At 43.1% G+C, this 12,732-nt stretch overlaps 1 protein-coding gene across 2 annotated transcripts in view; it reads right to left on the bottom strand.

Moving 5' to 3' along the window:
• The window catches only part of LOC120896308, a 58,013-nt gene extending 45,584 nt beyond the window's left edge, over nt 1–12,429 (bottom strand). Inside the window, exon 1 of one of the 2 annotated variants that reach the window (XM_040300314.1) lies at nt 12,316–12,429. The gene's annotated coding sequence lies outside the window, so the exon portion shown is untranslated. The remainder of the gene's footprint in view (nt 1–12,315) is intronic. The other variant, XM_040300315.1, reaches the window with a different exon arrangement.
• Nucleotides 12,430–12,732: the final 303 nt, after the last annotated feature.

Here is a 12,732-nt window from a genome sequence, read left to right as displayed (position 1 = left end):
TCTCGGCCAGCAACGAGCACAATTAAAATAAAAAATGTAGTAATTTACGAACAAACAACTAACTGCTTGATACTAACGAAGTTATCCCTTGTTAGCGGGGTGAATGCTGTTATTTTTGTCTCTTAACTACTATCTTGTGTATTTTTTTTTACAAAATAACGTATAGATTGACCGACGGTCAAACATAATCGTTCATCGAAATGGTCTCATGGTGGAAGCGTTTCCAAGTTCCCTTTTAGTGTAAAATATATTGCTTCAATGTTTTAACATGTAAAATATTCATAAAATTAGGACTAAGTACCATGTATAATAAAATGATAAATATTCGAACATTTTAATTTTTGTCAATGGGGCTTTCACGATATCATCTAGCTGTTTTATAAGGAGTTTGACACTTGTCGGTTGAAATCATGTCAACACTCCATACAAAACCACACACAAAACTAGCCTCAGAACTTCAACCTAGATTATTTCAACCTGTAAAACATGTAAACAAACGCCGATTCGTCGCAAGCTCATCAGGTTAGTTCATGCAGGAATGATTTTTTTTGCTGAAGGATAAATATTGTGTTAAGAAAGGATAACATTTTTTTATTATTATTATTTTTAAGTCACAACTTATTTCAAACAGAAAAAAAAGAACAAAACTATTTTAAAATGTATCTTTGTTTGTTTGTTTGTTTGTGAGCCGGTCTCGTAGTACAGTCGTCAACTCGTACGACTTAACAACATGCCCGTCATGGGTTCAATCCCCAAATAGACCGCGCCGCCATACGTAGGACTGACTATCCTGCTATGGGGGGGGGGAATCAATTAGTCACTGAAAGCCAAAGCCCACAAGTGGGTACAGGCAGGTCTTGACCGACATCGGTTGTTGAGCCAAAGAAGAAGAAGAGACCTTTGTTTGTACACAATTGCTGAAATCGAATATGGCGGACCGTAACTTTAACATGGATACAACCCAGAAGATGAATACTGTTCCACTGACAGGCTGAAATTTCAGTAGAACATATAGCATTAAAAAAGCATAAACCTTTTAATCCGGTTCACTATTCCGTTTGCTGCCTAACTCATGATAAACCGTAAGATTATTAACTTGTGCTTACGCAACTAAAGCCAGTTCGAATAAACAGCGTTCAGTTATTTAATGCAGACTTTAATTGGAAACTTTTACTTCAATCGGAAAGTACAATAAGCTTATCGTTCTTCGACTATCCATTGTGCAACAATGATCTATGAATACTGCGCTTATGATTTTAGGAATACCCTTTAAAAAGACGATTACTGTCTGCATTTTTAATAGAAAAGATGATAGATGCTCTTCTTTCGTTTGTTACGCAGTCAACTTTCAATGAAGCATTTTCACGATGTAGCTTGCTATCCATATTCATTTTTACATTTCAAGATTTCGATCCACTTCAATTCATTATTGAAATGCTACGTGCGATGCATTCAGCTGCTCATCAATAATATCGTTACAGTAGATGGGTTTGAAAGGACACTCACACCAACAGCAACAGCATTCCCGGATTGCTTCTCAGCAGACAAACGACGTTGCTAATCTACTGCATGCATGAACGAATTTTATCCCCTTCTCTTCTCCTCACTGACGGTCGATCCGAACCCCAAATGGAACATTCCACCGATCCGCCCAATGCGAATGGTTGGGATTTGTTTTGTAATAAAAGTGCCAGGATGTATTATAAAAGACATCAACCAGCTCGCGGAACAATCGGTCACTATAATAACCTTACGGAATAGAGAGAGAAAAAAACAACAACGACGACCCGAAGAATCGGTTGGAAACGAAACGGGAAAAGTAACTTAACTATCAATAAATCATCCATTGTGCTTTTGTGCCCGACTGCCCGACTGTGGAAAGCGGATATCCGACGGCTAGTAAATTTTCGCCGGATTTCCCCCCTGAATGGACGTGCATCGACCGGTGATGCGTAAAGTTTCGGGGCGTTGAGCGTGCTTGTTTTTAGAAGACCGCGCGACTTTGTTAAGTAATCTCTGCCACGGTTTCACTCTGGAACGGTCGTTTCTTTTCCTGTGTCGAACCAACACTCGTGTGAGTTTCGCTAAAGGATCCCGATCAGTTTGGGTTTCGTGTATCGGGTGTACCACCATTCTAGCGCTGGGTTCACATTTAGCTGACCTTTCTAATTTTGATTAACCATATCTGGCTGTTGTACAACCAACCACCAAACTTGTGATCGTCAGTGGCTCGGAACGCGCGTGCTAGCTTGATTAGCCCGGAACAATCAAGCGTGCGACGATATCTGTTACCACCGACCGTAGCGGTATCGATAACAGCAGGACCGGTACTCGCACGTGTTGTAAAACACGCGGAAATAGCGCTCATCCCGAAACGAGCATCAAGAATATAGTACATCGTGTGCTGTGATTTCGGCTAATGAAGCTAACTTTTACCACCGCACTGCCAACGTCCTGATCCGACGCAAAAGCCACGTACCGGAAGCGAACCGTTAACGAACCACCGAAAATCAATACCGGTGGTATGACGCTAAAGAGCCGGAAGGGATAAAGATTCAGGTACTAACACTAGTGTGGTCGTTTGTTTGCTCAGGTTGTACTTGCGCGTAAAAGTTAGAATAACTATAATTATATGCTAATGACTTTTCCTCTGCTGTCCAGGAGAAAGCTGGCACCGTATCGTGTAGGAGCACAGGATCAAACAGTGCCGGAAGCTTTTATTTCCATTTGCACGCCGTAGACCAAAGGCATCCCTATGATTCCATCAGACATTGGCACATTACGTTTCGCGTGCGCGTTCCGCTGCTTCACTAATGCACTAATGTGTGCGTTCCGCTGCTTCACTAATGCACCTCGCGGCAAAATCAACATTCAGCGGCACCTACAGTATTTGCTCATTTTGATGTGTAATATGCGTCATGCTGCGTTATGCACGGTAGGTTACTTCATTTCCCTCCCATGATGGATGTCATGCGTCCCCAGCAGGACTCTTGCGGGTGTCGAGCTGGCTGATGAGTAGAGACCCGCATTTACATCGACAACCAACCGACACACGATACGTGATATTTAATGATCGACTGTTATAGTGTTCATTAATGTTTGCGCTATCAGTGCGTACTGTCCCGTACTGCGGTTGCTTCCCTAACCCCCCCTAAGAAAGAGCACAAATAATGCGAACAACAATGCGTGCCAGCATCATCATCCCATCCTAGCTCACACTGCAGAGATGGGGACGTTGCAGATAGGGGCCGCGAATGACACGGTAACACGTGTCCGGGAAGAAAAGGCGACTTGGGACGCGTGCACGTAAATTCCATTACATTGATATTCGACGGAGGGAGGAGGAAGTGGTACGGGTAGCCCTCGACTCGAATGCCCGTCCCCAACCCTCTTCGTGGGTAAGCGGAGAGTTGTGCTACAAACGGTGGTAGACAACTGGCGTCCAATAAAATTAACCATTTAATTTGTTCGCCCGCATACTGTCCGGATGTGTGAATGTGTGTGTGTGTGGATTTGTGGGTGTATCTATACTTCCTGCATGTCACAATGTCCTTTCCTGCTGAGTGGTGGTCATGGTGGTTGGGAGTGTTTCGTTGGCGAAGTTAGAACTAGTAAATTGGTGCCAGTGACACAATTCTATTAGGACAAATTTAATTTACACACACGCATTCAGCGATTCTAGTTTGCTGGATAGTAGAACTAACCCTTGCGCACCATTGTGGTGATAGTGGAGATACGTGTTTTGCTTACTCTTATCAAAGCATGATAGTAAAGCAAAATCCAATGCTTTATGAAAATGGATACTATCACGATAAGGAGAATACACTTGTAACATCATTAATTAACATTTTCATTTATGGATTAAATCTATACAATTACTATACACCTACTCAGTACCAGTATGTGAAAGCTTCTTAAAATTTAAATAGCGAAGAACATCCGCACTCAAGGGTTGCTTCCAATGCCGGCGGCCCAGTTGGTCGCAGTTTCTTCCTACACGACACGTTTCCTCGCCGGATTTGCAATTGCATTACGAACGCTTTGCGTGTGCGGAAGAGCGAAACCATGTCGTTGGGTTTTTTTCTTCTGTTCGCTCCTTTTTTGCTGCTCCGGCTGTCTACCATTGGTTAATGTCTGATGGGAAGCTTTCTAAAAGATAAGCAGGCTTATCGCCAAGTCGGATGAGTGGTAACACGATGGAGGCAATGCTGAAGTTGAAACGATTTCGGTGAAAGTTGAGGAGATTGTTAGCCGTAGATAATTGGTGTGGCAGCTTTTTTTTGATCGCCTGCGTTGAGCTGCTTATAAAAATGTCTGCTCATGGTGTATTAAAGTGGATTAAAAAAAGGCAAAAGCATTTTTAATGCGATGATAATATGTTTTATGTTATTTAAAAAATCACAGTAATTAGTACGCAACGGTTGCGTACGCATTAACAAAGGTACAACCACGTTTTACACCATCGCTGTATCGCTTCCCTATCCCGTAGCTTAAAGCACACAGCTGTGTTTAAGCACTTTGTTGCGAAATAATGTTTGAACTGCACGAACAGTATCACACCCGTCCATTTACACCACCGAGCAGTCGGGTTTCTTTTGCCGGGGCAATCAAGTCGGCAACAAGTACGACTTATTAAATTTTCATCTCCATCTGCCTGGCTCAAAGGTACCAGCCTCAGTCGCTAATCATCAAACACGGCTCGGTCGAGCCGCTCCAGGCGCTTCAGAGTGCCGCAAGTGGATGGGTCAACTCGTAAAAGTTAACGAGGGATTGGATCATTTGTTTAAGCACAAACCCACGGATACGGCAGGCTAGTTACGTGCCAGGTGGTGCAAATGATCATGAATTCGAACGATCCTCTTTAGGAAGGTGCTTTGTAGCTCGTAGCGATAAATCCTTCCCTAACATACAGCGCACCTCCGTTGCACTTCATCCCTTCTTCACGGCAGCGTTTGCTTCAGGAGCATTTGAGATTGCGGGAGAGATAGTCGGGAAAGAAAATCGATAGTATGATTAGAGGAACTTAAACAATGTATGGGTGAAAGTTTTATCCGATCGTCGTTTTGCACATTATCTTGTGCGAGCTAAGCTGTATGCTCGAGTAAGCCAATCATGCCGAAACTCGCCGCTCCCAACTCGTGGGCTGACCTGAATAATTTTTAATGAGTCTGCAGATTTATAATTGATCGTCCATCATATGGGGTTGGGTGTTGCGAAACTGTTGCTTTACTTTTTGTCTGGGGGAAAAACAATACCATTTGAACAATTTTATCCCCTTTCACTCTCTTTATACATCATCGTACTTTTTTTTGAACTGCTGCACAGATTGTGCTTTCCCAATGTGCTTCCCCTGCTTGATTGTAGAGGATGTGCTGTAGGTTCAACATTGTTCGTTGCGAAAAAGTTTTCTTATAAATTTTGGTAACGACCTCTGGGAACACCAGCAAAAGTAGCAACTCACCGGCCCTTTATCGGCACATATTAATAAATCGGGTTTCTGTGCGTCTGTGCGTAGATACACATATTTGTGCTCTGTGATAGGATCGTAGTAAATTGATTCCTTTTATTGGGTACCATCAAACAATTTGGAAAAATATGTATGTGTCGTTTGTCTGTCTGTCACATATTTTATTTGTTTTGTAGTTTGTTTTCATAATAGCAAAATAAATTTACTATAGTTTGAAATGTATTGTAGCAGATTTACTGCTAACAAGATTCACTGCTAACAGTAGGTCACATCTAACTTAGCATTGCCAAAAGCCAGGTAAAAAGACGTTAACCACCAGAAGCGCAAGCGCATAGCCAGCAGCCAGGTAAAGAAACGTTAAACACCAGAAGCGTAAACGTTCTCGTGTTTTACCCCAGAACATAAATAAGGAAAACGCGCCACAGATAAGCAATTAAACTTCCGTAAAACCCAGGCATAAACAGGAAAACGTTCGCTGCATCCACAATGCACGGATAGTTGATAAAACACAGGCACACTAGGTATAATTTAAGAAACACCTGTAAAAAACCCAAAACCGGAAAACCAAACGAAATCTCACATTTGACAAACATCTGGTTGCCAAATGTGTCACAACTTTCACACCATCTTTCTTATAAATAAAGCTCGAACTGATGGCGAAGTCAGTTCACCTTCCATAGACACGTAGATCACTCGTGTTCTGGTGCATCTCACCAATTTGCAGATTCCGCCTAAGGCTCTGCCCAATTTGATAATCACTTTTGGTTATCAGCTGTTCAGTCAGTTGACTGATCAGCATTACCCTCATCTAAATAAAGTGCACGTTTGCACTAGTTCCACCCAACTTCTCCCACGGTGTCCGATTCCGCCTCGGTCATCAACTCGACGCGCAAGGTCGATCCAGTCCGCGATTCCGCCGACGTAAGCAAGTGCTTCTTTTCGAACTTAGCGTAAGTGTGAACAGGTTGACGTAACCGATACGCGGCAAATGTGTATACATTTTGGTGTCGCGTTCCGTACGATCCCCTTCCTCGTCCCACACCCTTTCACTGCGCTCCGCGCATTGACTCACCGAAACGGTTTGAGAAGCGCGGCCGAACTTACCACAGTATGAAATGTATAAACACAACCACAAATTATACAGCGTTAAACTGCGCAGTGGACACAAATATCGGGATAAAAATGTGTTGTTAATATCTATTTGAAATAGTTAAAATATTAAGATCTTCTTATTTTCTATTGTAGAAATGTGGTACAGTAAATTAGCTGTTCTATTTGTACATTACGAGAGAAATGTGAATTATCATTCTTTTAAAAAAGCATAAGAGAGTGAATTTATTTTGCTATTTTTATGTTGTAAGACGTTTCAAAGACTAATATTTCTCTAAAATCAGTTTCAAACAAAATCATAAGCGAAATCAAACCACAAACAAAAATCGTATAACTGCAAAGGCCGGGGTATATTGTCCGTACTATAATATATATTGTCCGTATATTGTCCATAGTATAATTTCAATTTTCACTAGCGCATCTGGCGCAAATAATATTTATTTTGAGAACCAGTACGAACATTTCATCGATGACCAAAAAAAGTGTCCCTCAGCCGCCGTCAGATGCGCTAGCGAAAATCTAAATTACACTAGCGAGTACGGACAATGTACATCGGCCTTAACACTAGTATTTAACGATATATGCCATGTATTATGTAACATCTAAAGTTGCGAAAAGTGCATCCAGTGATGCAAAATGTCACTGGCAATGTCACTGGCAATCTCATAAAAAAATCTGACTGAAACAAAATGTCAGTCATCGTGCTCAATTGTGATAATCTGAGGAGATGCTGAAACAGTTAGTGTGACCATCCCACGCTTGGTGACATTTTTGTGACCAGCTCTTGGTCAATCACTTGGTCGCAATGTTTTCTTTCGCCACCCAACGGACGGCTTTGACCTATTCCAACTAACAAAATCAAAATGCTTTTTCCCGTTCTGACCAATATAGCAGACCGAGCGAAATATTGCTGATTTAGTTGCATGGGACCGCTCGCAAGGGTGATCATTGAGATCATCACTGCCAGAAAAAAATGAAACTAGGAAAAAATACTGCTTTCTTTTACCTAAATGTGAAGAATTTGAAACATTCTTTAAGTTTTTTTTCCTTGCAATAAACGGGTTTAGAAGTCAAATTTTTGGAATTTTCTAGAATAACAGTACCTACTTTAAAGCAAAAATATCCGTGACACTCAAAGCTAAAAAAATCAAGAATTTTCATCCTAGTTTGGAAGTAGACTGAGCACTGTTTTAACTCAGTATGTTGTTATTTTGTTGTTGATAATGATTTAAATTTTAATCAAAAAAAAATGTTGGCGGTATCCATTTTTGTGGTTTTAAACATTTATTACATGATCACTAGCGTTACTTTACGTAATTATCAAAAGCGTTACTTCCAAATACAGGGTTTCAAACTATTTAAGGGAAAAGTTCAATCACGTAGGAGAATTTTGCAAATCAGTAGGAGAATGTTGCAAGCATGCTGTGGAAATTTGCAATCATATAGGGAAGTGTTGCAACCGACAAGGGGAATTTTTGCAAGTGTACTGTGGAGCTGTCATCAGACTATGGGTGCCGCTGTACACATCTCAATATATCATTTATTTAACTTATTTATCATGTTTAATTATGACAGGACAAGATTTATTCAGTTTATCATGTGTACAAATGAATGCCACACGAAAACAACTCCAAATAATGTTTTTAGAAAAACATCATCGGTATCAATTCAAAGCTTTTTACACCGGCACCCACCGTCTGCCGACAGCTCCACAGTATTGCTTGCAAAATTCCCCTTGTCGGTTGCAACATTCCCCTATATGATTGCAAACTTCCACGGCTTGCATGCAACATTCCCCTACCAATTTGCAACATTCCTTTAAGTGATTAAACTATTCCCTTATATCATTCGAAACCCTGTAAGGGAACCTAAAACATTTTTTAGAAATATGTTACAAAAACTTATCAAAAACTAGTAAAAAACAACAAACGTGAGACCGATGATTAATAACTAAATCAATCACTCAATCAATCGAAGGAGGGAATTGCTATAAGAAATGATTAGGAGAACCGCAAAGTTTGGTAATAACTTCGCACAATGTTTTGTTTTATGCTCAATGCCACAATCACACCTGTACTGAGCATAGAAAAAAGGGAATAAAGTTTCGATTGACAATATCAAACGAAATTATTGGCCTACACATACACACATACACATGCAACTCGCACGCCTAATGAAGGTTGAATTTATTCCAAAACCGTGCCCTTTGCAGAAGGGAATAAAATTTTCCTCGACAAATTGTGTTCCCAAGTTTACAGCAACGCTTTGTACTGCTCAAACAAAACGATAAAGAAAAGAAACAGCAACTGAAATGCCGCGACTCAGTTTCTTGCAAACCTTGTTAGCAAAACTTTTATCCCTGCTTCAAACATTGTAACAAGTTACTCCGGCATAAAGAAAATCAGGATCCCACTTTCCCGGGGTACAACTCCTTTGTTTCCCCCATGGGGCCTTTTCTTCGTTGTAATGGCAGTGTTCCCGCGGGCCCTACACTTTGCCGCTGAAGTGGTCGTAAATTTCACTCACTTGCAAAAGAACCAAAAAAAAAAAGGAGAAAAGAAATCGAAGAGTAAAACTGCCACGATCAAAAGGATTGCGCCCCGGTAGTCGGTCGCAGACTGGACTGGGCCAAGAGTTGGAGAGCAATTGTGGGAAGAATAAATTATGATCGGTTATGGCAAGGAATGCGTTGATCAATATCGCCCTTTTCCGTTTAATAATTACATCAGGAAGCGCGACTTCTTCCTGCCGTTGCGCGATTTCCATTTCGCGAGAATGCGACCCGGTGGATTGTGTGTCATCGGGCTGGCGTGGTTTGCGGGAGGAATTTTGAGCCGCCTCTAAATCTAGCACCCCGAAAACCATCACACAGCAAACAGACGCTCTGGACCGGAAAGGCGCAAATTTAATTTCCTCTAATCAAATGAAGATAGATATTCGTCCTAAAAATGTGCGGGGAAGATTTTCACCAAAAACCAAACTCCCGCATTGCCGAGGGAGAGTGGTGGTGATGGTGGCGGCAGTACCGGCGTCGGTACCGGCACCGGATACGTACCGTCGTCTCGTGCGGTAGCATAATTCCGGAGCAATATTTATTAACAATCAAGAAAATATTCACGCTCGCTCCCGCGCGGTACTTGAAAGCGGCGCGTCCATTAAGCAACCCAGCGAAGCATCCATCATGCAAACGCACACCGAGGGCAGGACGCTTACGCTTAATGCTGCTGCCGAAGGTATCGCACCAATGTGCAGAAGAATGTCGATATTAGGCGTCTGCGAATCTCCATCCAAATCTAGCCTCACCAGACAAACCCCAGTGCCTGCAGGAGAAGGTCCCGGTCCCGGTCGGAAGAGGAAGAGGAACACCGCCGCTTCCGGTGGTAATGGTTCGTTACGGGTGACGCTGCTCCTCGGGCCGTCGCCCAAGTTTATTATGTATTCATAATGTAAATCAAGTAAAGGAGCACGAAAGCCTCCGGGGTAGCGAAGAAGCTTCACCATCCGGAGGCGGCATCGACCAACGGAAACAGAATAACTCAAAAGGATGATTATTGAATTTGCTGTTGCTTTCTTTGGTTGTCGCCAGGGTTTTTTCTTTTGCTTGTTTCGGTTTGCGTCTACCATTCACATCCATTGCATCCGGGACGGGAAAGATAAACAAAGGCGAAAAGGAAACACAAGAAAAACCTTACGATAGGGGATTTATGGATGTGCAAGAAATAAAAAAATGGATGAAAAGATTGACCTTTAAGCGGGTCAGTAACGAGCCATACAACGACAAGAAATGTCTTGAAGTGAATCTAGTTAGAAAAGTTACGTTCACTGGCACTGGTCGGTCGGTCACTCGTATGGGACAGTGTCTTTCACTACCACTACAATCACCCAGCAATGGTTCTAACATTTGATTTCGGAACTTAAACCACCACACGATGACTGCAGCACGCAATGAATCCATGAAAGCGTGAGGTGAAAAGCGACAAAACAAGTCTTGCTTCCTGTCACTTTGAATAAGTTAACTACTCAGTAACTACACTCTCTAGTCGTACCGTCTGGTGCAGAGCCGTCGCACATACAGCGAAAGTAACAAACCACTAAAACCACACCATACACACAACCGCACACACGAGCGCACAAAACTCCAAACAATCTAGAAGCGCAACCAACAGACTAACGATCACTGACGTTTATCTAGGGACGGCCCGCTCCAAGGATCGCCGGAAGTACGTCCTTCACTTTTATGTGTGCTAGCGTTTATGTGTATATGTGTGTGTGTGTGTTTGGTTGGTATGGTTTGGGTCAAACTGAACGGTGCGGTTTGCTCCTACGCTGTCCATCAAATGCATCAAATTGTCACCAAGGTCTGACCGCACCCACAACTACAGCGCCCAACGGCGCACTCTCACTCATGGCACAAGCGATGGCAAGCGTGAAATCCAATTTTCTCCAACTTTGTTCACACTGTACGAGTTTGACGAACTGTTGCAAACTTTCACCACTTCTTCACACTCCAGACACTCCGACTCGCGCTTAGCACTCCTTTCGAAACGTTGGCTCATATTACTTCAGCATGAGCCCACGGAGCGCTCCCACTCCGCTGCCTGGGAATGGGTACGGCTTGAGTTGGCTAACTGGTCGGTGAATAGATCACTTCCTAAGCCGCTCACCAACTTCTCCAGCATCTATTAAATTTCCACTTCAACACGCTTTGAGCCCTCCTTCACAAACAATCTTACACGCGCTCACACACACACACATATACAAACACATATACAAGTACACAGAACGGAGTGTTGCACACGTGAAGAAAAGAGGCTTCATTACTCGCTGCTGGCCACTTTGCTGCCACATGCAGTGCCAAAAGCCCCAAAGAAAGCAAAACCACCAGTACACCAGCCCGGCAACGGCCCCGCAGATGTACTTCTCGCGGACGGACGAACGGGAACGGATGACGATCATTTGAAACTCAAATTGGGTTGCTTTGGGTATGTATTATTCATTCATTTCCCGCTACTTTCCCGTTTCGGTCGGCTGTTGGTCCGAATTGGTTGCCCGCTCCGGGGGAATGATGCTGAACCTTTACTCTTCAATGGTGGCCAATCGAGGTCAGGTTCAGTGGGGGAGGGTGAAGGTGTTTCTTTTTTGTTTGTCGGGTGCTGTTCATTATTTGTTACTTGAAACACAGAACTAAAACCATCGCATCGCGTCCGTGCTGGATTTTTCTCATGTTTTTGTGCACCTTGTTCGCTGTACGTATTACGCGACCCACACAGCGCGAGTTCTTCACTGCGGACTTTTGCTTCCGCAGCTGTGTCTTAGGGTAGAAAGCGGAACGAGGGAGACAACGAGCCCCCGAAAGGGTAAAAGGACACCGGTGTTCAGGTTTTATAAGCTTCCTTTCCATGGTTTTCCCTTACCCGGGCGCTGCACCATGGGTTGAGCACTTGCACGGTTTTGGTAAGTCACTTAGCCCTTTTATAGCGGTAACTTCATTTTCTTAACAACATTTCACACATTTATCATGCGGTAATGCGATGTTTTCGTTATTCGTATTCGTTATTCAAATCGAGTTGCCGTCCTGGAGGATGGTCATTGTTTATTTGCGCACATTGAAGAGGTTGAGAAAGATGTTACTTTTCTTCGTTTGCTTTTAAATTTGACAAAAAAACACTTAGCCCACTACTTGCAATTTGCTAACAAAGCTACGAAAACAGTAGCAGAACACAAAACACAACAATTACCCGAACGACTATCCGAACCGTGTGACGTGTGAAGCCTGGTACACAGGGAGATGATGCACGTTCCGCGCCCAAACCTTTGACCAACGTAGCCGTCGTACGACAACTGATCTCTGCTTGCCACCGTGCAGCTGCTGGAAGCTGCCCAAAATTCTCCATCGTTTCGGCGTTGCTGTGAACTCGTGAGCAGGAAAGCAATATCATTCCCTCCCTATTGCGCATGTCCAGCTGTGTTCCCGAAAGGCTTCCAAAGCGTTTCGTTCGGCCTTGTGTCGGGCTTGCATTGAGGAACAGCCCTAACAACATCGCGAGCAGAACCTGTCGCATACGTCACGTTTGGTAAAATCACAACGGGAACGACCTTTCGGGGCGATAGAACCACGCGAGTAAACTCGTGTCGTGTTGTTCCCTCCCGTTCCG

This window comes from Anopheles arabiensis, chromosome 2 (assembly GCF_016920715.1).
Source record: "Anopheles arabiensis isolate DONGOLA chromosome 2, AaraD3, whole genome shotgun sequence".
Classification (NCBI taxonomy): Eukaryota; Metazoa; Arthropoda; class Insecta; order Diptera; family Culicidae; genus Anopheles; species Anopheles arabiensis.
The sequence above is the reverse complement of the archived record's forward strand: the minus strand, read 5'-3'. Positions and strand labels throughout refer to the sequence as shown.